General features: G+C 44.2%; 1 long non-coding RNA gene across 1 annotated transcript in view; it reads right to left on the bottom strand.

Annotated features, from left to right (window-relative positions):
• Window positions 1-858: 858 nt before the first annotated feature.
• LOC117356320 overlaps window positions 859-24,086 on the bottom strand; it is a 57,070-nt gene continuing 33,842 nt past the window's right edge. The window contains exon 3 of the long non-coding RNA XR_004538617.1: window positions 859-1,394. This is a non-coding gene — a long non-coding RNA (uncharacterized LOC117356320). The remainder of the gene's footprint in view (window positions 1,395-24,086) is intronic.

Here is a 24,086-nt window from a genome sequence, read left to right as displayed (position 1 = left end):
TACTTATTTTTATTTATTTTAAATATTTATTAACCGCTTCCCTGGTCCCTGAGAAATCATTTTCACAGTTAATGGAACTTGTTGCTACTGATGTGAAGGCAGAAGAGAGGCAGATGATAGCGGCATAGTTCTGTTCGAGTCAACGGAAAAAGCAATTTTGCACTCTTAACAGTGGAGCTTCCTCTCTGGGGTTTTTTTTTTTTAATTTATAATATTTTATTGAAGGAAATAATATAATACAAATAGATTCCATTTCAATTAAAATTACAAATATCATTTTTACATAAATATTTCTAGCATTCCTTCAAAATAAATTGTCTTATGATCCCAATCAACCCCCCTACTACCCCTCGGTGACGGGTCAAAAGCGCGCGAGGACAAAGGTGCGCAGACAACTGAGCGCAAGGCTGAATCGCGCCGAAGAAAACCTGTATTTTAAAGGGCTCTGATGGGGGGGTGTGGGGGGAACCCCCCCACTCTACTTAATAGGGATCGCGCTGCCTCACGCTGCCATGTTGGGGGGTGTGGGGGGCGTAACCCCCCACATTATACTGAAAACGTAACTTTTCCCTAAAAAACAGGGAAAAAGTTAAGTTTCCAGTATAATGAGGGGGGTTACAACCCCCCAACGCTAGCGCGATCTCTATTAAGTAAAGTGGGGTGGGGGGGTTTCCCACCAACACCCCCCGTCGGAGCCCTTTAAAATAAGGTTTTTCTTCGGTGCGACGAAGTCCTGCGCTCCGTTGTCCGCGCCCGGTTGTCGGCGCGCCTTTGTCCTCGCGCGCTTTAGACTATGAACCCTAAACCTCACCTCCCTTCCCCCTTCCCCTCATCCCCCCCCCTTTTATTATAGGAACAAAACTCGCTTAAATATGTTGGCAGACATCAGTCACACGGTCAACAGTATTCTAAGATCCCAGGACACCAGAAGAAAGGGAAAATTTCACCATGTGGTTAAAATAATAAAACCCATTCTTTGAAATCTGTTGACACAGACACCTAGGGCTCCTTTTACTATGGTGTGCTAGCGTTTTAAGCTCACACACAAGATCAGCACGCACTCTAGCGCGCGCTAGCTGAAAAATTACCGTCTGCTTAAAAGGAGGCGGTAGCGGCTAGCGCGCCTTTGTAAAAGGAGCCCCATTTGATATATTGCTAACGACCCTAATGAAAATAGGTATATGCTGGAATGAGTCAGTCTCTATGGAGGCTTTCCCTCTCCACGGTCCATAGCGACCTGATTAACGGCTAGAACACGCCAACGGCGGTATCAAAGTTTTCCCGGTGAAGCTCTTTAGACAATCGTAGAGCGAAACGGAGATCTTCCGTCGTATTCCATCCATTCGGCTTGGCAGAATAAAATCCAAGCTAAGTATCATATTGATGGGCGTCCACTAGGAGTAAAAAAAGAAAATTGAAGGAATAACATAAGAAACCTTGAATGAACACAAACGGGTGATTTGTTCGAAAGCTAAATAATTCACAAGATTATTCATTTATAAGAATATTTCAGATTTATAAAAATAAAAAAGTTAAAAGATATGTTTTGACCAGCGATAGCTCGCATTTAGGACGGCCACCTCAAGTGTCTCTCGTACGAAGAGAGACTGAACAAATTGCAAATCTACACTCTCGAGGAACGTAGGGAGAGGGGAGACATGATCGAAACATTTAAGTACCTCACGGGACGTGTCAAAGTGGAAGATGATATTTTCTTTCTCAAGGGACCCTCGGCCACAAGAGGGCACCCGCTCAAACTCAGGGGCGGAAAATTTCATGGCGACACCAGAAAGTATTTCTTCACAGAGAGAGTGGTTGATCATTGGAACAAGCTTCCAGTGCAGGTGATCGAGGCAGACAGCGTGCCAGACTTTAAGAATAAATGGGATACCCATGTGGGATCCCTACGAGGGTCAAGATAAGGAAATTGGGTCATTAGAGCATAGACAGGGGGTGGGTAAGCAGAGTGGGCAGACTTGATGGGCTGTTGTAGCCCTTTTCTGCCGTCATCTTCTATGTTTCTATGATGGGTCATTTGGCCTTTATCTGCCATCATGTTTCTATGTTTCTATAATCAGAAAGTTCTATGACATCACAATGCAGGTGTAAAGAGCCTTAGCCTATGGGAAGAGGAGATGCAAATGTTATGAGCCTTAGCCAATAGGGAGAGGAGGAGAGAGTGGCTGCTGCAGACACCAGAAAGTATTTCTTCACAGATAGAGTGGTTGATCATTGGAACAAGCTTCCAGTGCAGGTGATCGAGGCAGACAGCGTGCCAGACTTGAAGAATAAATGGGAGGGTCAAGATAAGGAAATTGGGTCATTAGGGCATAGACAGGGGGTGGGTAAGCAGAGTGGGCAGACTTGATGGGCGGTGGGCAGACTTGATGGGCGGTAGCCTTTTTCTGCCGTCATCTTCTATGTTTCTATGTTTCTTGCGTAGACAAGTTCTAAAAGCATGCAACTGCAGGCACTTGAGGTCTTTTAGTCTCTAAAAATTTAAGAAAATATAAAACAATGAAGACTGGCTATTTTCATTAGGGTTGTTGGTTTAAAACACAAAAGTTGAACACATTTATTGATATATTATGTTTATTAAAAAACTTTATGTTTATTAAAAACTTTATATACTGCATAATGGCCTAAAAGGATCCAAGCGGTTTACAATGCATAAATCACATTCATCAAGAAAAGAAGTCCATTATAAATAGAAAAGGAAAGATTAAGAACAAAAGGTTTTTTTTTTCATAAATATTATAACAAACTACATCTCCATAAAAACCATTCTAATGACAAAACAGTAAAACATTCAAATCTCAATGAACTATAATTTATACAGACAGCTAAAAATTCTCCATTACAAAATCCCATAGGGCTCCTTTTACTAAGCTGCGGTAGCGTTTTTAGCGTTAGCATTTTTAGTTAACCCCTGGAGGAGTGTGTGGCGCAGTGGTTGGATCTACAGCCTCAGCATCCTGGGGTTGTGGGTTCAAACCCCACGCTGCTCCTTGTGACCCTGGGCAAGTCACTCAGTCCTCCATAGCCCCAGGTACGTTAGATAGATTGTGAGCCTACCGGGACAGATAGGGAAAATGCTCGAGTACCTGATTGTAAAACCGCTTAGATAACCTTGATAGGCGGTATATAAAATCCTAATAAACTTGAAACTTTATGGCTGCAGAAGCCACTTATATGCCAGTCAAAAAGGGTTTTGGGGGTGTATAGGGGAATGCACATGTTTAAGTCTCAATTCAGTGGTTACAGGGGCTTATGGGCATGGGTCCTCCTCTCTATGGGTCCCTAACTCATCCCCAAGACGACTTAAGCTGCCTATGGCTGGACGACTAGGCTTTCCTATGCCAGGCAGCCAGGTGATGATGGTCTAGAGGCTGAAATTTAAAGTTGTGAATAAAATTTTTAAGGGGGGGGAGGGGGTTGGTGATCACTGGTGTAGTATGTGGGGGGTCTGTGTTATGTGTTTGCAGTGCTTATCTGGTGACTTTAGGTGGGTTTTTGTGACTTAGACAACGTCCAAGTTCCGTCGATCCTGGGCTGTATAACTTTCGGTTATACATGCTGTACGACTAAGTCTAATCCGGCCCACGTCCCTCCCAACTCCCGCCCTCGATAAGCCTCCTGAAACGCCCCGTTTAGCTTTGGATGTTGAGCGGCACTATGAAGGCCTAGGTCATTTAGAAATACGTCCAAAACCCGGTTTTATTATCGGCGCTTGGACGTTTTTGAGAAATGTTCGTCCAAGTGCCAACTTAGGCCGGTTTTTGGACGTTTTTCTCTTTCGATTATGAGCCCCATAGCAGGCAAGCATAATACGGCAAAACACAGCACTGCAAACTTATGCAATACTGTCAAAAAAATGAAATACAAGACTAATAATGTTCTGAGATCCCAAGAATCTTTTTGAAGATAAAAAAACTACTAAATTAAAATCAAGAGCAAAATGGCCCATCTAGTTTGCCCATCTGCAGTAACCATTATCTCTTCCTCCCTCTAAGAGATCCCACGTGCCTATCCCAGGCCCTCTTGAATTCAGACACAGTCTCCTTCTCCACCACCTCTTCCGGGAGACTGTTCCACGCATCTACCACCCTTTCTGTAAAAAAGTATTTCCTTAGATTACTCCGGAGCCTATCACCTCTTAACTTCATCCTATGTCCTCTCATTGCAGAGTTTCCTTTCAAATTAAAGAGACTCGACTCATGCACATTTATATTATATAGGTATTTAAATGACTTTATCATATCTCCCCTCTCCCGCCTTTCCTCCAAAGTATACAGATTGAGATCTTTAAGTCTCTCCCCATACGCCTTATGATGAAGACCACGCACCATTCTAGTAGCTTTCCTCTGGAGCGACTCCATCCTTTTTATATCTTTGTGAAGGTGCAGCCTCCAGAATTGTACACAATATTCTAAATGAGGTATCACATACAATCACACCCAAGTCCCGCTCTTCTGTCACGCACATAAGTTCTTCACCCTCTAAACTGTACCGTTCCCTTGGGTTTTTGCAGCCCAAATGCATGACCTTGCATTTCTTAGCATTAAATTTTAGCTGCCAAATTTCAGACCATTCTTCAAGCTTCGCCAGGTCATTCTTCATTGGCATTGACTGGAGGTGGCCACATGTGGAGGTCCTCCGAGCATGAGCAGCACAATGACATCACCTGCGAGAGCGGACACCCTCCAGAGGTGGCCCCGAGCTTAGGCAGAGCTGGAGCCTTTCCTGCCACCTCCAGCCAGTGCCAAACGAGTCTTCAGCAGCTCACCCCTGGACCACCGGTAACTGTTGCGGGACCACAGTTAATGCGGCTCCCACCCAGGGATGACCCCCGCTGCCCACCCAAAGGTAAAAAAAAAAAATTAGGTTGGGCTCAGAGAACCTGGACAAAATGCGAGGTTTTAGAAAACCATCCAGACACTTGGACAATCCTCTTAAAAGAGGACACTTCTGGGTAAATCCGGACATATTGTCACCCTAGGTAGAGAGAATATACAAAAGAGAAAGTATGGTTTTGAAAGTGTAGGCAAATGGTTTTGACCTTAATCTATCCTAGCACCATGTTCCAAGCACGCTCTATGACTTTTCTCTGCTTTGTGATATAGGGAACCGATATCACAAAAGCACAGTGCCTGAAAAAGGCTCAATACCCGACAGTATGACACATGACTTACTCCTACTGGAGCATTGGTCCAGGACCTGGCAACTAAGTTTCAATGCCAAAAAATGCAAGGTCATGCACCTTGGCAGCAAAAATCCATGCACGTCTTACACCCTAAATGGTGAGACCCTAGCAAGGACTGTAGCAGAACGAGACTTGGGGGTGATCATTAGTGAAGACATGAAGTCTGCCAATCAAGTGGAGAAAGCTTCATCCAAAGCTAGACAAATCATAGGTTGTATCCGTAGGAGCTTCGTCAGCCGTAAGCCCGAGGTCATAATGCCGTTGAACAGATCCATGGTGAGACCCCATCTGGAATACTGTGCACAGTTCTGGAGGCCACATTACCACAAAGATGTGCGGAGAGTTGAGTCGGTTCAGAGAATGGCCACCCGGATGGTCTCAAGACTCAAGGATCTCCCGTATGAGGAACGGCTGGGTAAGTTGCAGCTATACTCACTCGAGGAACGCAGAGAGAGGGGAGACACGATCGAGACGTTCAAATACGTCACGGGCCGTATCGAGGTGGAGGAAGATATCTTTTTCCTTAAAGGTCCCACGGCAACGAGAGAGCATCCGTTGAAACTCAGGGGGGGGGGAAATTTCACGGCGACACCAGAAAATATTTCTTCACCGAAAGAGTGGTTGATCGCTGGAATAGTCTTCCACTTCAGGTGATTGAGGCCAGCTGTGTGCCTGATTTTAAGGCCAAATGGGATCGACACGTGGGATCTAGTCACAAGGTAAAGGTAGGGGAGGGTCATTAGGGTGGGCAGACTGGATGGGCCGCGGCCCTTATCTGCCGTCTATTTCTATGTTTCTATGTTTCTATGAGGAACGCAGAGAGAGGGGAGACACGATCGAGACGTTCAAATATGTCACGGGCCGTATCGAGGTGGAGGAAGATATCTTTTTTTCTTAAAGGTCCCACGGCAACGAGAGAGCATCCGTTGAAACTCAGGGGTGGGAAATTTCACGGCGACACCAGAAAATATTTCTTCACCGAAAGGGTGGTTGATCGCTGGAATAGTCTTCCGCTAGAGCAGTGATTCCCAAACCCGTCCTGGGGGACCCCCCAGCCAGTCAGGTTTTCAAGATATCCCTAATGAATATGCATGAGAGAGATTTGCATAGAATGGAAGTGACAGGTATGCAAATCTCTCTCATGCATATTCATTAGGAATATGCACTAGAGGTAATTGAGCCAGATTTTAAGAAAAAATGGGATTGGCACGTGGGATCTCTTCACGGAGGGAGTTAGGGGGTGGGATGGGCAGACTAGATGGGCCGAGGCCCTTTTCTGCCGTCAGTTTCTGTGTTTCTATGTTATCAAAGGGAAAGTGAGGAGACTGAGGATGCAGCACATGCCTCAGAGCTATTTTGCCCCCAAGTGCCTCATTTTACACTTATTAGCCGATAGATTAATACTAGTAGCCTCCCTTGCAACCTGCTCTCAAATTCAGAGTTCTCTATTTAACACAGCTTCCTTTCCAGTTTCAAATAGATTGAATTGATCCTGAATTCCCTAACAACTTGCCACTACTACCTAGGTAGATAACAATTGTCTTTTGCAGAAAGGAAATGTGGCACAATCCTGTCTTTCTTACTTCTACAAAGAAATAGTTATGCTTGTATACTCGTCCATACACATATTACCAAAGCTATGGCATAAAATGGCCCCAGCACGTAGTACTCCAATTCAAATGGAAGTTCTAAAGAAATACTCAATTACTCTTTACCCATTGAACCCCAATCTGTAACTTTCCCCTCTTCACAATTGTATTATATTTAGACTCATTGTACGACACTGTATTAGACTTATGTATGGTGTTGTCTTCAGACTTATTGTATTGTATTATATTTAGACTCGTTGTATTATACTGTACTGCGTTGTATACACTCATTGTATTGTATTGTATTGTATTGTTTTGTCTTGTATTGTTTGTTGACTTATTGTATTGTATTGTGACCTTGTTATTCGCTGAATGTCCAGCCTTCTTACAGTGTGAACCGCCTAGAAGTCACCTGACTATGGCGGTATAGAAAAATAAAGTTATTATTATTATTATTATTATTACATGGGGGGGGGGATGGGATCATTCATTGGAGCCGTTTAAGAGCCGCCCTTTCATCGTGGGATGAGTTCAGCGGGGCCCTTCACAACATATCGAAAACTTACAGATTACAAAGGAGTTGTTACAATTCACATGTTGAATGGTCTGATTGTGGGGGGGGGGGGCATTGCCTCCTCCCACATGCATCGCATGCTGGAACGAGGTGGAGTGCTCAGGATGACTGCATGTATAAGAGGAGCCAGGTAGCGTGCTTGGCACATATTCCGCCGAGAACCTGTTGAACAGGTGCATCGCCCCCCCCTCTCCCACATGTGCCACACGCTTTACAAAGGAGTTGTTACAATTCACACGCTGGATTGTCCCATACAACACATGCTGGGATGTCTGATTTGTGGGGGCTTTGGGGGGGCCATTACTAACTTAAGAAGGAAGATGGAGGCGATGGAAAATTTTTCTCGTAATAATAATCTTAGATTGATTCATTTCCCCAGGGTTTCTACGATAGCCCCTAGGGAAATGTTGAAACGCTATATGATCGAAGTATTGGAGCTTTCTGAAGAGTCATTACCACCATTTACACAGGTCTACTATCTTCCAAACAAAATCCAGGATCAACAACAGCAATGGAAATTGGAACATGATTTAATGAATATATCTAACATTTTGGAAATATCTGATAAAGAATTAGTAACCCCAGCATCTTTACTTTTGACAGTAGCTCTCGCACCAGATAAAAACTGGTTGTTGAGACTTTTCTTTAAAAATAAACAAAAAGAATTTTTAGGTTGTAAAATTCAGATGTTCCCAGATTTGGCTAGGGATACGCAGAGAAGGAGACGTGAATTCTTGCTAAGGAAACCTGGTGTTATAGCCCTGGGGGGGCGACCTTTTACTTGCGACATCCATGTAAATGTGTAATTAATTATCGTTCACATAAATTTGTTTTCTTCGAGCCATCTCAACTGACAACCTTTCTCTCAACTTCATGTCTGGAGAAAGATGGAATAAGAGTGCTCAGCTTAAAAAAGGGTGCACTAACCTCATTCAACTAGTTACTACTTTTGTAAATGTAATTTTCTTTAATCGCCTATTATCCACCTTGGATCCCTTTTGAGGACTTGAGTTGAAATTTATGCTTATATTTGATATCTTTTTATATTGTTTCCTTTTATATTAATTTCTTTTTTTCTTTTTATAATTTTTATTTATTCATTTTTGAATTCTTACAAGTGAATTAAACATATTATAATCAATTGTCATATATCACTTGCTGAATTTCCTTTCTGTACAAGTTTATGCTTGATTATATTGAAAAATTCAATAAATATATAATTACAAAAAAAAAAAAAAAAAAAGGAAAATGACTGATTTGCTATTTTCAGCATTAATGGCCGGACACTAGTGCTGCCATCAGCTTGTGGCCACTAGTGCGTGGCCCGTTGCTGATACCCGTTTTGTAGGTGGTAAGGGCTCACATGCTATCAGCACGTGGGAATGCCAACCTGCTAACTGATTAGCATAGCCACACCCCCTGAAATCCCTCCTCAATGAAAAAAATGGGAAATTTTTTTTTCACACACGGTTTGCACGTTTACCTTTCAAAATGACTGCGGGATGCCTTAACGCACGTTAATGTTGCAGGAAGCGTGTGTTAGCGCCTCCTGCAGCTTTGTAAAAGGACCACCATAGAGTAGTGTTCTTTGGTACAAGGCCTGGGAGCCAAGGCGGCCCCTGGAGATCTCTGGGTCGGGCCCTATCATCATTCTGTATTTTGAATTCACTACTCTCTGCCTCTCTTCCCAGGCTTATGGCAGAAAGCAGAAAACGGATGGGGGAAAAGCTGCATTTCTCAGCAGAACAAGGGAACGAATTTGGAAATGCCTTATCTCCTTGAGGATACCCCAATGAAAAGTCTCAAGGTGGGTAGGATGTCATTGACCAGCAGTGTCACAGCCCTGCAAGGGGAAGATATTTGGCAGCTCTCCTTCAGTGGCATTAGTGAAGATCACAGCTATAGAAAGTATTCTTACAGGGTGATATATTAACGGCAAACACTAACCCCATTCTTGTGTGTTATTTGCTAAAGGGACCTATTGCATAAAATGGGCTCTACAGTGAATAACTAGGGTTGCCAGATTTTCCAACTGGAAAATTCAGACCCCCTAGACCCGCCCCCAGGCTTGCCCAGTTCCACCCACCCCTGATCTTTAAACCAGTGTTCTTCAACCACCGGTCCTTGGACCAGTGCCGGTCCACAGAAATTTCCTGCCGGTCCACAGGACCAGCATGTGCATCAGGCCCAAAACAGTGTTCTTCGACCGCCGGTCCATGGTGCGATCGATGCAGCGTTATCTACGAGCCAGCTCCCTCTTCCTAACTGATTCGGTGCACAAAGCCACGGGCAGCGGCTCCTACGGGCATCCTGCGCCTGAACCGGAAGCCTTTTCTCTGACGTTGCAACATCAGAGGGAAGGCTTCCAAATGAGGCACGGGACGTGCAAGGTGCAATTAGTACTATTATGGGGGCGGGGTCTGGGGTGGAGATTGGGTAGAGGTGGGCGGGGTCTGGCCCAGTGTTCCTCAACTGCCGGTGCACGGACCAGTGCCAGTCCACAGAATAATTCTTTTATTTCTGCCGGTCCATAGGTGTAAAAAGGTTGAAAAACACTGCTTAATTCGCTGTATGTACAGTTTCTCTTTATTGTATCTACAGTTTCTCTATATTGTAAACCACTTCTCTTTATTGTAAACCGCCTAGAAGTCGCAAGATTGTTGGCGGTATATAAGAATAAAGTTATTATTATTATTATTATTATTATTATAATCCCGCATTAGCCCCGCCCCCGCTCTTGTCGGACAGGGAAGAAGTCCGCACATGCACGGATGCCACACAATGATATCACACGCACGTGCGCGTGATGTCATCTCGTGGCATCCGTGCATGTGCGGACTTCCTCCCTGACCGACGCGATTTCAGGAGGCTTTTCAAAACCCTGGCCAAGTGCTGGCTTTTGAAAAGCCGTCTGGACCCCGCGGACATATCCTCAAATGGAGGGCATATCCAGTGAAATCCGGATGTCTGGTAACCCCATGAATAACCCACCCTACTTTTAATGGGGTTAGTACATGCTGTTAGTAAATGATCCCCACAATCAGCTGTTCTGTCCACAGAAAAAAAAAAAATACACTACAGATAATTGTCACCAGCAATCAAGCACTTGATAGATCAGTTCAGGTTCATAGACAACCCCGCGAAAGACAAAGGCGCGCGCCGACAACTGAGCGCAAGACGGAGGCGCGCGCCGAAGAAAATTACAGTTTTTAGGGGCTCCGATGGGGGGTTTTGTTGGGGAGCCTCCCCAGTTTACTTAATAGAGATCGCGCCGGCGTTGTGGGGGGTTTGGGGGGTTGTAACCAGTGTTCCCGCTAAGCTGCGCTGGCGTGCGCTGGCGCACAAAATTGACATCGCTGCGCACAAGTTTCTCGTCACAGCGCACGGCGTACGGCAGATGGCAGGGCGGCTAGAGGAGAATCGGGCGAGTTGGCTCATAACTTGCTGGCTTTTAGCGCACAGCGAAAAAAGTTTGCTCACAACACCCGCCCGCTTAGAGGGAGCACTGGTTGTAACCCTCCACATTTTACTGTAAACTTAACTTTCTCCCTAAAAACAGGGAAAAAGTGAAATTTTCAGTAAAATGTGGGGGGTTACAACCAGTGTTCCCTCTAAGCTGCGCTGGCGTGCGCTGGCGCACAAAATATTACATCGCAGCGCACAAGTTTCACGTCACAGCGCACGGCGTACGGCAGATGGCAGGGCGGCGAGAGGAGAATCGGGCGAGTTGGCTCATAACTTGCTGGCGCCTAGCGCACAGCGAAAAAAATTTTGCTCACAACACCCGCCCGCTTAGAGGGAGCACTGGTTACAACCCCCCAAACCCCCCCCCAACGCCCCCACAACGCGGCGCGATCTCTATTAAGTAAAGTGGGGGGGTTCCCCCCATGCCCCCCCCCCCGTCGGAGCCGTAAAAACAGTAATTTTCTGCGGCGCGCGCCTCCGCGCTGCGCTCAATTGTCTGCGCGTGCCTTTGTCCCGGCGCGCTTTTGACCTGACACCATCAGTTCATGTACTGCTACAGATGCAATTTTTAGTAAAAAAAAAAATATAAATCAGACAACTGGGTACAGTGAAACGCGACGAGGAACAAACGGTCAATCGGGGTTTGTTCCAGTCCGAGGTCACATTATTCAGGTTCTTGTGAAACACTCTACGCTTCAGTAGGAAAGTGACAAATGATGTTTATTCTTAGGGCAAAACAGATGCATTCGTTGTAGGCTGAAGAACCCCCCCCCCCCCAAAAAAAAAAAAAAACCTGCTCTGTGCTCCTCGGCTCATAAAGAAGGAGGAACAAACAGCAGCGCAGAAACCCGAAGGTACCAGAAGAACAACTTCCGACGACTGTTCCTAATTCAAGCAGGGGGTGTGGAGCCTTCACACGCCGTTACAAAAGGCTGTATCTATCCGCTGGCATCAAGAGCAATTTCACTGTTCGCTGGAACATAAAATAAGCCTCATGCTCTGTGAAATATTTAATTCATCCAGTTCGCAGCAATAAGTTCCCAAACTCCATTTAACTGTCAGGTATTTAAAAAAACACACACACGACCACCGTTCTTTACGCATCGGTGTGGATTCTATGAATTTGCATATTTACACAGGCGATAATATCCAACAAAGGCGAATCTTCCCTTTAATTGTAACAGAGTTTGCTTTGTGTTGATTTATTTCCCCATTTTATAATTCATTGTAAACCGCTTAGATTTTAACTTTTGTTTTCTATTTGCGGTATATTAAATAAATAGAACTTGGACGGTGGCACCTGGCATTACCTTGCCTTGCACCCCCCCCTCACTCTTCCCTACCACACCATGCACCCCCCCCAAAAAAAAAACCTGACCTGGCTCCGGCTTTCGAAGACCGGAATTGCCTACCCCTGCCCTAGTGGAACACCGACTATAGAAGTCTGCCTAGCACTGGCCTTAGTTCCCCAATTCTGGAGCTGCTGAATTTTCATCTGTCTTTTGCCATTTGCAGAATGCAAAAGTCTGTCTGGCACCGATATTAGTTCCCTGATAACGGAATTGCCAGATTTTCATCTGTCTTTTGACATTTGCGGGGCACAGACTGCATAATCAGGTTCCTCTCCAAGATTTTGATAATTAAATTCTACAATTGTGATTAACCTACTATAAAAATTCATAAGCGGTTATCGTGCTTTGAAATATTCATTTTGTTTTGTAGTGCAAAATAAACCCTGATGGTGCTTCCAGCTTGTGTGGCTGTCAGAACGTGGGCCTGGGTTCTATAAATGGCACCCACATTGGACGGCGCCTTCAAAAATGGCGCTGGCCACGTGTCAGTCGTGCATAGGTGCCATTGACAGAATTGCGGCTAGCAAAAACACTTAGGTGCCAGTAATGTAGGCCAGGGTTTGATGGAGAATCGCGAAGAGCGGCATCTAAGGTCATCTCTGCCCCTAACCATGCCTCCTTTGACCATAGGTGCTGCATTCCAGTGCCTATTTTTATTTTTATTTTTTAAATTTATTTATTTATGCAATTTTACAAAATTATTCCAAGCACACACATCTTGTACAGAAAAGTGTGATCGAGACATTTTGACTTAAGTTTACTTTCAATCGTTGAAAGATAAATCACTCAAATGATTAAAAAAAAAAGAAAAATCAACTTCACTTAATCACACCCCATTCCTCTAATTGAGATCCAAGACTTAAGGCTCCTTTTACGAAGCCGCGTTAGCGGTTTGACGCGTAATAGCACGCGCTAAACTGCCGGATGCTCTAGGCGTCACTGCCTCCTCTTGAGCAGGCGGTAGTTTTTCAGCTAGTGCAGGGGTGGCGCGTGATTAAAAGTCGCGCACGCTAAAGCCGCTAACGTGGCTTCGTAAAAGGAGCCCTGAACATAAGAACATAAGCAATGCCTCTGCTGGGTCAGACCTGAGTCAGACCAGCAGTCGGCTCACGCGGCGGCCCAACAGTTCTAGGACCTGTGTAGTGATCCTCTATTTATACCCTTCTATCCCCTTTTCCAGCAGGAAATTGTCCAATCCTTTCTTAAACCCCAATACCGTACTCTGCCCTATTACGTCCTCTGGAAGCGCATTGGCTAAGGCTCTTAACATTTGCATATCCTCTTCCTATAGGCTAAGGCTCTTTGCATCTGCATTGTGATGTCATAGAGCTTTATGGTTATAGAAACCTAGAAACATGATAGCAGATAAAGGCCAAATGGTCCATCCGCAGCATCCACTATCTCCTCCTCTCCCATAAGAACATAAGCAATGCCTCCGCTGGGTCAGACCTGAGGTCCATCGTGCCCAGCAGTCTGCTTACGTGGCGGCCCAACAGGTCCAGGACCTGTGCAGTAATCCTCTATCCCCTTTTCCAGCAGGAAATTGTCCAATCCTTTCTTAAACCCCAATACCGTACTCTGCCCTATTACGTCCTCTGGAAGCGCATTCCAGGTGTCCACCACACGTTGGCTAAAGAAGAACCTCCTTGCTTTCTTTTTGAATCTGTCCTCTTTCAACTTTTTCAAATGCCCTCTTGTTCTTTTATCTTCATCTGCCCTCAGCACGCCGTTGTTGCAGCTTGAATTCAACGGAGCTGGTCCTATGCTGGTTCGGGAGGGGGCGAAGCAGTGCTCCCACACTCCTCTCCACTAGTGGCTGGACATGAACACAAGGAGCCGAAAGCCAGAACTCTCCCATCCACCATGAAAAGAAACAGGACCCAATTCTTCACCTCTTAACCGCCACCATAGAACCATTCAGGCATCAGGTAACGGCTCCCTCAGCTGCCAGATCGGAGCAACTGTCAAACTGGAAATCGGTAGGTGAGCTCAAAAGAAGCAAAAACCAACGAGACTGGAAGTCCCAAATGAAAACAGCAGAGAAAGAACAAAAAACCAAAAAAAGAAATTTAAAAGAAAAATCAACAAAGGCAAAATAAAACAAAAACAAAAGCAGGACAAGGGAGACAGCACAGAAGATGACCTAACTGGCCACCATCTTGTTGGAATATTCATTTCTATCTCTATCTCTACCTCTGTCTTTATATTTTTATCTTTACTTTTCATAAATTGTTTCTTCAAGTACTTTAGTTAGATTGTGAGCCTTTGGGACAGTTAGGGAATTTCTAAGTACCTATCTTATTTATTGTATCTTTTAATGCATCATTTTTGTAAACCGCTTAGAAACCTCACGGTTATTAGCGGTATATAAGAATTAAATTAAATTAAATTATTATTTGAAAGTTTGAAGAATCTGTCCTTCTCCACTCTCTCTATGCCCTTCATGATCTTGTAAGTCTCTATCATATCCCCTCTAAGTCTCCACTTCTCCAGGGAAAAGAGACCCAGTTTCTCCAATCTTTCTCTATCTCTCTCTCTTTCTCTCTCTCCCTTTCTCTCTCTCTCTCTCTCTCTCTTTCTTTCTTTCTATCTCTCTCTCTATTTCTCTCTGTCTCCCTTTGTCTCTCTCTTTCTTTCTATCTCTCTCTATATATATTTCTCTCTGTCTCCCTTTGACTCCCTCTTTCTTTCTATCTCTCTCTCTCTCTCTCTTTCTCTGTCTCCCTTTGTCTCTCTCTTTCTTTCTATCTCTCTCTCTCTCTTTCTCTGTCTCCCTTTGTCTCTCTCTTTCTTTCTATTTCTCTCTCTCTCTCTCTCTCTTTGTCTCCCTTTGTCTCTCTCTTTCTTTTTATCTCTCTCTCTCTCTCTCTATTTCTCTGTCTCCCTTTCTCTCTCTCTTTCTTTCTATCTCTCTCTATATATATTTCTCTCTTTCTCTGTCTCCCTTTGTCTCTCTCTTTCTTTCTATCTCTCTCTCTCTCTTTCTCTGTCTCCCTTTGTCTCTCTCTTTCTTTCTATTTCTATCTCTCTCTCTATTTCTGTCTGTCTCCCTTTGTCTCTCTCTTTCTTTTTATCTCTCTCTCTCTCTCTATTTCTCTCTGTCTCCCTTTGTCTCTCTCTTTCTTTTTATCTCTCTCTCTCTCTCTATTTCTCTCTGTCTCCCTTTGTCTCTCTCTTTCTTTCTATCTCTCTCTCTCTATATTTCTCTCTGTCTCCCTTTGACTCTCTCTTTCTTTCTATCTATCTCTCTCTCTCTGTCTCCCTTTGTCTCTCTCTTTCTTTCTATCTCTCTCTCTCTCTCTTTCTCTGTCTCCCTTTGTCTCTCTCTTTCTTTCTATTTCTATCTCTCTCTCTATTTCTCTTTGTCTCCCTTGTCTCTCTCTTTCTCTGTCTCCCTTTGTCTCTCTCTTTCTTTCTATTTCTCTCTATTTCTCTCTGTCTCCCTTTGTCTCTCTCTTTCTTTCTATCTCTCTCTCTCTCTTTCTCTGTCTCCCTTTGTCTCTCTCTTTCTTTCTATTTCTCTCTCTCTTTGTCTCCCTTTGTCTCTCTCTTTCTTTTTATCTCTCTCTCTCTCTCTCTCTATTTCTCTCTGTCTCCCTTTGTCTCTCTCTTTCTTTCTATTTCTCTCTCTCTTTGTCTCCCTTTGTCTCTCTCTTTCTTTCTATTTCTCTCTCTCTGTCTCCCTTTGTCTCTCTCTTTCTTTCTATCTCTCTCTCTCTCTTTCTCTGTCTCCCTTTGTCTCTCTCTTTCTTTCTATTTCTCTCTCTCTCTTTGTCTCCCTTTGTCTCTCTCTTTCTTTTTATCTCTCTCTCTCTCTTTCTCTCTCTATTTCTCTCTGTCTCCCTTTGTCTCTCTCTTTCTGTGGCCTCCCCACTTTTTCTATGTCCTTCATGATCTTGTAAGTCTCTATCATATCCCCTCTAAGTCTCCTCTTCTCCAGGGATAAGAGACCCAGTTTCTCCAATCTCTCAGCGTATGAAAGTAGAATAGTTAAATCCAAATAATCATCAAAGAAGCACATTAACTACTACTGAACAGAGAACGAATCACTATTAGGCGCTGTTGTTACTTCTTTCTCAAGACGTTTCATTGAGAGGAAACATCAAATGAGACGAGTCTACAAATACATATTTCAAAGAACGATATCTAATAACACATTTACATGGTTATCTTAAAAAGAAAAGACCCCTATTTGAGTCACTCCAGGGTCTCAACATATCCTCAACAATGATGCCTAGATCCTTTTCCTGGGTGGTGACTTCTAACACGGTTAACCTGCAGTTTGGTTTCCTCTTTCCCACATGAACAGTTTAACGTAAATGCAGTGGGGTTTAGTCACCTTCTCACATTCACCAGTGCTAATCTAAAAAGCCCCAGTAAGAGCACAAACCAAGTAAACTGCTGCTAAGACCTGTCGCTTCTATCTCTTCAATATCACCAAAATTCGTCTCTTTCCCTCTGAGCACACTACCAGGACCCTTGTCCAAGCTCTCGGAACCTCACGCTTAGATTATCGCAATCTACTCCTAACTGGTATCCCTCAGTGTCGCCTCCCCCTTTGCAATCTGTACAAAACTCTGCTGCGCGACTCATCTTCTACCAACCTCGCTACGCTCATGTCACCCCTCTCCTTATCTGCCATCGCATATAGTACAAGATCTTATTGCTGACCTACAAGTGTGTTCATTCTGCTGCCCCTCAATCTCTCTCCTTATAGACCTCCCAGAGAACTCTGTTCCTCAGATAAGTCACTCTTAACGTTATCCTTCTCCTCCACTGCCAATTCCAGACTTCGTTCCTTTCATCTAGCTGCCCCCTATGTCTGGAATAAATTACCTGAGTTTGTCCATCAAGCCCCTTCCCTTGTTTAAAAGCAGACTGAAAACCCACCTTTTTGACATAGCTTTCAATACATAACCCTACTCCTTGCCCTTCAACCCAGCCAGCTGACTAATCGTTCCCCTTAACTGTATCCATGACATCCTATTTGTCTGTCTTAGCTATTTAGATTGTAAGCTCTTTCGAGCAGGGACTGTCTTCTTTGTGACTCTGTACAGCGCTGCGTGCGTCTGGTAGCCCTATAGAAATAATTCATAGTAGTAGTAGTAGTGTGAAGAGTTTCAGGCTTTAGGAAGCAGAGCTGAGATTGTGATGTCATAATGCCTCCTTCCACCAATAAGAGCCCACCTCATCAGTGATGTCACAATGGCTTGATTATCCTGTACCCCCCTCTGCCTTTCAACCCAGCCAGCTGATTAACCGTTCCCCTTAACCGTATCCATGACATCCTGTTTGTCTGTCTTGCCTGTTTAGATTGTAAACTCTTTCGAGCAGGGACTGTCTTCTTTGTGACTCTGTATAGCGCTGCGTGCGTCTGGTAGCCCTATAGAAATAATTCATAGTAGTAGTAGTAGTAGTAGTGTGAAGAGTTTCAGGCTTTAGGAAGCAGAGCTGAGATTGTGATGTCATAATGCCTCCTTCCACCAATAAGAGCCCACCTCATCAGTGATGTCACAATGGCTTGATTATCCTGTACCCCCCTCTGCCTTTCAACCCAGCCAGCTGATTAACCGTTCCCCTTAACCGTATCCATGACATCCTGTTTGTCTGTCTTGCCTGTTTAGATGGTAAGCTCTTTCAAGCAGGGACTGTTTTCTTCTTCTTTGTGACACTTTGCAGCGCTGCATGCGTCTGGTAGCTCTATAGAAACAATTCATAGTACTAGTAGCAGAGCTCCTCTGCTTCCTAATCCCTTTTTCTGAGATGCAGAGGCCAGGTTGGAGTCGACAGCAGAGCAAAGAAGAGTTCCAATTTTTGTCTTCGCGTTTCCATTCTGTATTTAGTGAAGGTCTGTCTGTGTTCTGCATGTGGCTCTGATGCAGAATGGGCTCTGTCTTTTCAAGGCCAAGCACGGCACTGGTACTTGCAGAGCAAGATTCGTGTTATTGATAGCTGAAATCTTGCAGTGTCCACACATGTATTGCTCGGCAATGCTAGAATCATTCAACTTCCTTTTAAACAGCAGGTCTCATGGTCCGCTGCTGCTAAGGGCAGGCTGTGCTCAATTAAAAACCCAGGGACAGCATGTGGGTTGCAACTGTTCTCCGAAAAGAAAAGATCACCTCTTCGGCTTGCAAAATGTAATTGGATCTGTGATTCATTCTCCAGTCCGATTATTATCTGCTTAAGTGATGTGCTTTCTGTGTGAGCTTTGGCCTTAATAGAAATATCTGTGCAGGAAGCTGAAGGAAATAGAGAAAGGGCAGGTGGTGTGTGTGCAGCATCTGCCCTCTATTTGCCACACAGAGCACCGGGCACATACCGCACAGCCCCACATTATACTCATTGGCAGGTACTGTAGGCAGTGGCAAAGGAAGGGAGGTTGGCACCTGGCATCACCGCACCACGCTCCCACCCTTCCGACTGACATCCCCCCTTGCGTACTTCATGAAGCGTTCACCAGAACGAGCAGCATTTGCCGCTTGCTTCTCACGCCAGGCTCGGCACCCTTCTGACATCACTTCCTGGTCCTGCGACCAGGAAGTGACATCAGAAGAAAGCTGGCACGAGCAGCAAGTGGAAGATACAGAAGCTGTTTACCTGTAATGGCAGTTCTCCTTGGACAGATGATCTTACAGACACAGAACTGGTGGCGTCACCAAGCGTGTGGCTCACGGATCAGCTGTCCAGGGAGAAGATGCTCGCACTGGCAAATATTTCAAGAGGTGCGCAAGGGGGGCAGAGAAGAGGAGAGGCGCCAGCGTCTCCCGTGAAGATGGCACCCTGGGCAGCCTGCACCCCCCCACGCTACTGACTGCAGGGACACAGTCACAGCAGTAGAACCCAAACTCCCCCTCCCCCAATCTGATTCACAGACACATGCCCCCATGATCAACCCTCCCCAGCAACCTTCTTCGATCAAGACCCCCCTCTACTCCAATCCTTCATAATTAATACGCCCTCCCAACAATGTGTCCACCCCATAGCTTATCCTTCCCTTGTAGGAAGCCCCCTCATAAGCTAAAGCTCGAAGTCTTTAAGTTGCTCAGAAATGATTGCTATTTCTAATAAATAGAACATTTCCCGAACCCAACACAATTGAAAGATCTCGAGCCCCTCGATGAACAATATTTTGAACAAAAACTAACTTGAGCAGTCCTTTTCATTTCAGGGAGCCATAGAAAATGAAATCCATTGCCTACGCAGGTTAGCGAGTTGATATTGTTTTCTTTATTTCAAAAGGCCTTGAGAACTTTTTTCTTTTCACAATAAGCTGCCCTTATAAGGGCCAACCTTTTAATTTCTTCATTGCTCAATTTTATCATGTCAATTTGCTTCTCCTCCTCCTGTTTGTCCCTTACTTGTTCTTCTCTCCTATCAAATCTTGTAGTTCTCCCCATTTGTCATCGATTGAACTCCCCCGAAATAAGGAGCTAATCAGCAAATCGACTTTATGAAAATACTCCACAAGTTGAAAAAACAATATATATATATATATATCAGGTGCACAAAATGCTATGTAAAAACAATAAATATTAATTAATATAAGTGAAGTGCTCAGTCACCAATCGATCTGTGCGAACAGTAAGTTGAAAATGATATGATGATTAACAGCCATGAGATTGTGATTAAAACTGTTTAGCTGATGGAGGTTTGAACCGTAGTGTTTAAAGATTTAGTTGCTGTTTTATTTTTTTAAGTTTAAATTTTTCTGTTCACAGTGCCCCCTTCCTGATGACGCTAAGGCGAAACTTGAGTCGAAGGGAAGCTATGGGAGTTTCAACCACGGGGGTTCTTAATACATTACATTACATTAGAGATTTCGTTTCCGCCATTACCTTGCAGTTCAAGGCGGATTACAAAAGAGTTATAGAAGGAGGGATACAAAGTAGAATCAAAGGTCATTTCTTGTGAAGGTAAAGAGTAGATCAGATAGTATGAGTGAGTTAGGGAGAAGATGGGAAGAAGGAAGGTACTCGTCTTTTTCAGGGATTTCTTTGAAGAGTATTTGCAGGGGTTAGGGGCAGAGCCGGCCCGCGAATATGAAAAAACCGCGAATAATATTCAGGCTGGTTCTGCTGGCTATTTTTAGCCCTATGAGCACTCCCTTAAGCCTTACCTGGTGGTCTAGCGGGTTTTCAGGCAGGAGTGATCTTCCCACACACCTGCCCCATGCAGATCGCTCACAGGAAATGCCTGCCTTGAGCTCCCGTAGTCTCTCGAGCCATTTCCTGTGAGAGATCTGCACAGGGCAGGAGCGTGGGAAGATTGTTCCTGCCCCGAAAACCCGCTAGACCACCAGGTAAGGCTTAAGGGGGGGCTTACAGGGCTTAAAATAGCCCGAAAAATGAAAGTAATTTTTTTCCATTTAAAACCGCGAATAAGCGAATCCGTAGATATGGAATTCGTGAATGCGGAGGGGGAAGTGTATAGTTTTTATTTCCTTTCTGAACATTTTGTAGTCTGGGGTTGTTATCGGTAGATCGGAGATTTGGTTATCTATTTTTGCTGCTTGAGTGGCTAGTAGGCCATCGTATAGTTTTTTCCGTTTAACTCCTTTGATTGGGGGGGGGGGTTCTATGTCTGGTTGAGGTAGTTTGGATGAGGCGGTTGTTCAGGTAGGTTGGGCTGTCTCCGTTTATAGTTTTAAATAGTATACAGTAGAATTTAATAGATTTAATAGAGATTGAAATCTGTTACAAGCGCAGGATTCAATACTGTGCTACCTTCCTCATATTTATTTGAAGATAAGTGATTTTTCTATTTTCTTTTTTGGTTACAAATGTTTAGTATGGAAGGTTAAGGGACTGGTCCCTGTCTACAACCGACGCTTGTACTTTTAATAGTACTTTTTGCACAGATCGGTTGGCGACTGAGCACTTCACTTATATTAATTGCCATTTATTGTTTTTATATAGCATTTTGTGGACCTGATATCTATATTGTTTTTTCAACTTGTGGAGTATTTTCATGTCATAGATTGAAGTCTTTCAGCTACTAACTTTCCCTTTTGTCGTCTTTAACCCCGATTCTTGCAAATGTGCGATGTTTGATGGTTTTATTATTGTACACCACTCAGAGGTCCGATTGAGCGGTGTAAGAAATTTTTAATAAACTTGAAATTATAGTTATGGTACATTTCCCTATGAAGGGTTTCTTTTCAGTTGTGGATCTGCCATTAAACTATCACGCTATAGACGGCATAGAAATCCTTTATAGTATAGTAAATCCTGACCCTCCCCCCAGGACTCACCCAGTGACTGCCCTGACATTATAGTAGGCTAAATGGGCAGACTGGAGGAGCTAAATGGCCTTTATCTGCTCTCATTTTCTCTGTTTCTGTGGAGCAAAATGGCACTATGATCTCTAGCAATAGTCTTGCCATGGCATACAGTTTGAGAGACAATGATCTACAGCTTTCTCCCTTTTCTCTCACACCAAACCTCTCATTCCCCCTCTCTTACTCCCCAGTCACTCACTAACTCTCTCCTCTACCTCCTTCCATCCAGCATGGCCTTCTCTCTGTCTTCTCACTTCCATCCAGTATGTCACCCTTCTCTCTCTCTCTCTCAGGTCCTGCTCAGTTTGATCCAGGGTCTGTCCTCCCCCCCCCGGTCTCTCCTCTCCCTTCCATCCAGCATCTCATTTCTGCCCCTTTCTATCCAGTGTGCCACCTTTTTCTCTCCTCACCTCTCCATTCAACGTCTCTCCATCTCTCCTCTCCCCCATCCTTCCATCTAGCATCCCCACTCTATTCCTTTTCCATCCAGGGTCCCCTTTTTCTCTTCCATCCTTTCATTTAGTATGACCCCCCTCTCTCTCCCCACAGCCTTCTGTACCCAGTTTTTAAAAATACATTTTAAACCCACCTGGGTTTGGCCATGGGGACTGGAGGCTTTCCTGCAGTGCTATCATGGTCCGGGGGTGGGCATGATGTTACTGCTCTGGCCTGGCAGGACTGCGGTAGCAGGAAGCAGGCAGACCAGCTAATCTCTCTCCCAGCGGCCGCGACACTTGTTGATTCTGCATTCCGACCACCAGGGAAAGGGAGGAGAAATGCGCTCATTCTGACACATGTGTGGCAATGAGGAGCAGGACTGGAGAGGAGGCCTAGTGTGTGGGGGTGCTGAATATTATGAGAAGGTTGGGAAGAGCCGAGAAGGCTCCCAGACCACTGTTGACAGCAGCAGAAATGGGGTCTGGAAGTCTGTTGGACCAATGCAGATGGGCTCGAATTGGCTGCCAGGTGTCGACCAGAGGGAGGGCGGCAAAGAGCGTTGCTATGGTTTCCGAATCTGAATCAGTTCTGGTTCAGCACTTTGGGGTGCAATGTATGCTGGGAAAGTATCTTGCCGTTGCCAAAATCTGGACAAAAGCAGTAAAATACAGAAGTTTCAAGTTTATTTATTTATTTGATATACCGCCTATCATTGCGTCTAGACGGTTTACAATACATTTAAAATAAGTACATATGTTAAAACGGGGAAAAAATTATCAATACAAGGGACATAAAAAAAAACAATGGCAGGATACAAAAGGGAGGAGGGGGAAAATACAATTTCCAAAATAATTTAAAAATAATAATAATTAAAGGCCACGCAAATGGGGAGGGCGTAAAACAAATGTTTGTTGAAGTCTCCCAGATGCTCAAAGAGCCTTCAAAAAGAGGACATGTCCGTGGAAACCCGAACATCTCATAACCCTAGTTCGAAGGAGGCGCTAGTTGTAGGGGGTAGGTCTGACTGGGAAACTGAATGTGGCAGAGTTCTTGCGGGGGGGGGGGGGGGGATGAGGAGAGTGCTGATCTGGGGGAAGGGGGGTGTCAGAAGTGTTTCACAAAAGGGATGGGATTGTGCCGCTAGACTGCACAGCCACTTCCTTGAAACGCCCACCAAAAAAAGCCCAGATCCCCACTCCTCTCTGCGCTAAGCATGTGGTAGCCATTTGTTCACGGTAAAACCCAAGCTAGCTGCTTACCACAGCTTATTACACACTCCCTCCCAAATTATTTCCCTAACGCAGTCTTTTAAGAATGAGATATTCAGCCAAATGGCTATGCTAATAGAAGGCAGCTGGAATTTATTGTTGACATCTTGTCAGAATTATAATTAATCAGCTCAGTTAAAGCAGGAGATGCAATGCTTCACTGGGATAGTTTCCCTATAAAAACCCGAGAGTTCTTTGTTAGGCAGTTCTGGGAGAAACCCATAGCAGCTGTTCCACAAAATACCATACCATACCATATCAACTCTTGTATCCATCAGATGTCAGCTAGGAATTGCTACAGAGGCAGAGATATATCGAAATTGCATGGAAGATATACAACACCTTGCTAGACCAGGGTTCCCCCATCCCTATCCTGGGCACACAGATTTTTTGTCTTTTTTAAAATTTTAATGAAAACATTTTAGAATTAACACCAATCAACCATTTGTACAGAAATCAATAATAATAATAATAATAATTTATTTTCTTATATACCGCCCTACCAGCAGTTCTAAGCAGTTCACAACAGGGAAAAAAACGGAGACATTTCAGCACAGGATACAGTTTCAATAAAACGCTAGTTTCAATCTAATATAACATGATGAAATATAAATTGCAGTATTGTTAAAAAATTAACATACTGAAAAAATTTAAAAAACAAGATCATCAGAAATATTAAAAATCAGCATTCTTGTTTACCAAATAAATAGGTTTTTAATCATTTCCTATATGTAAAGTAAGAGTAGGATTGGATAATCATCGGGCTTAATCAGGAGTTCATCCTCCCAGCCTGATACTCCAATGTCCTGTCTAAAAAAAAGTCTTATAACGACAGGCCTTTGGGGCAGGGAAGATGAACATGCCTGAATTTCGAGTACATTTTGTTGAATAAGATAGTTTCAAATAGGAAACCAAAT

This window comes from Geotrypetes seraphini, chromosome 3, assembly GCF_902459505.1.
Source record: "Geotrypetes seraphini chromosome 3, aGeoSer1.1, whole genome shotgun sequence".
NCBI classification, from domain to species: Eukaryota; Metazoa; Chordata; class Amphibia; order Gymnophiona; family Dermophiidae; genus Geotrypetes; species Geotrypetes seraphini.
Note: the sequence above shows the minus strand (reverse complement) of the source record. Positions and strands in the feature narration are given on the sequence as shown.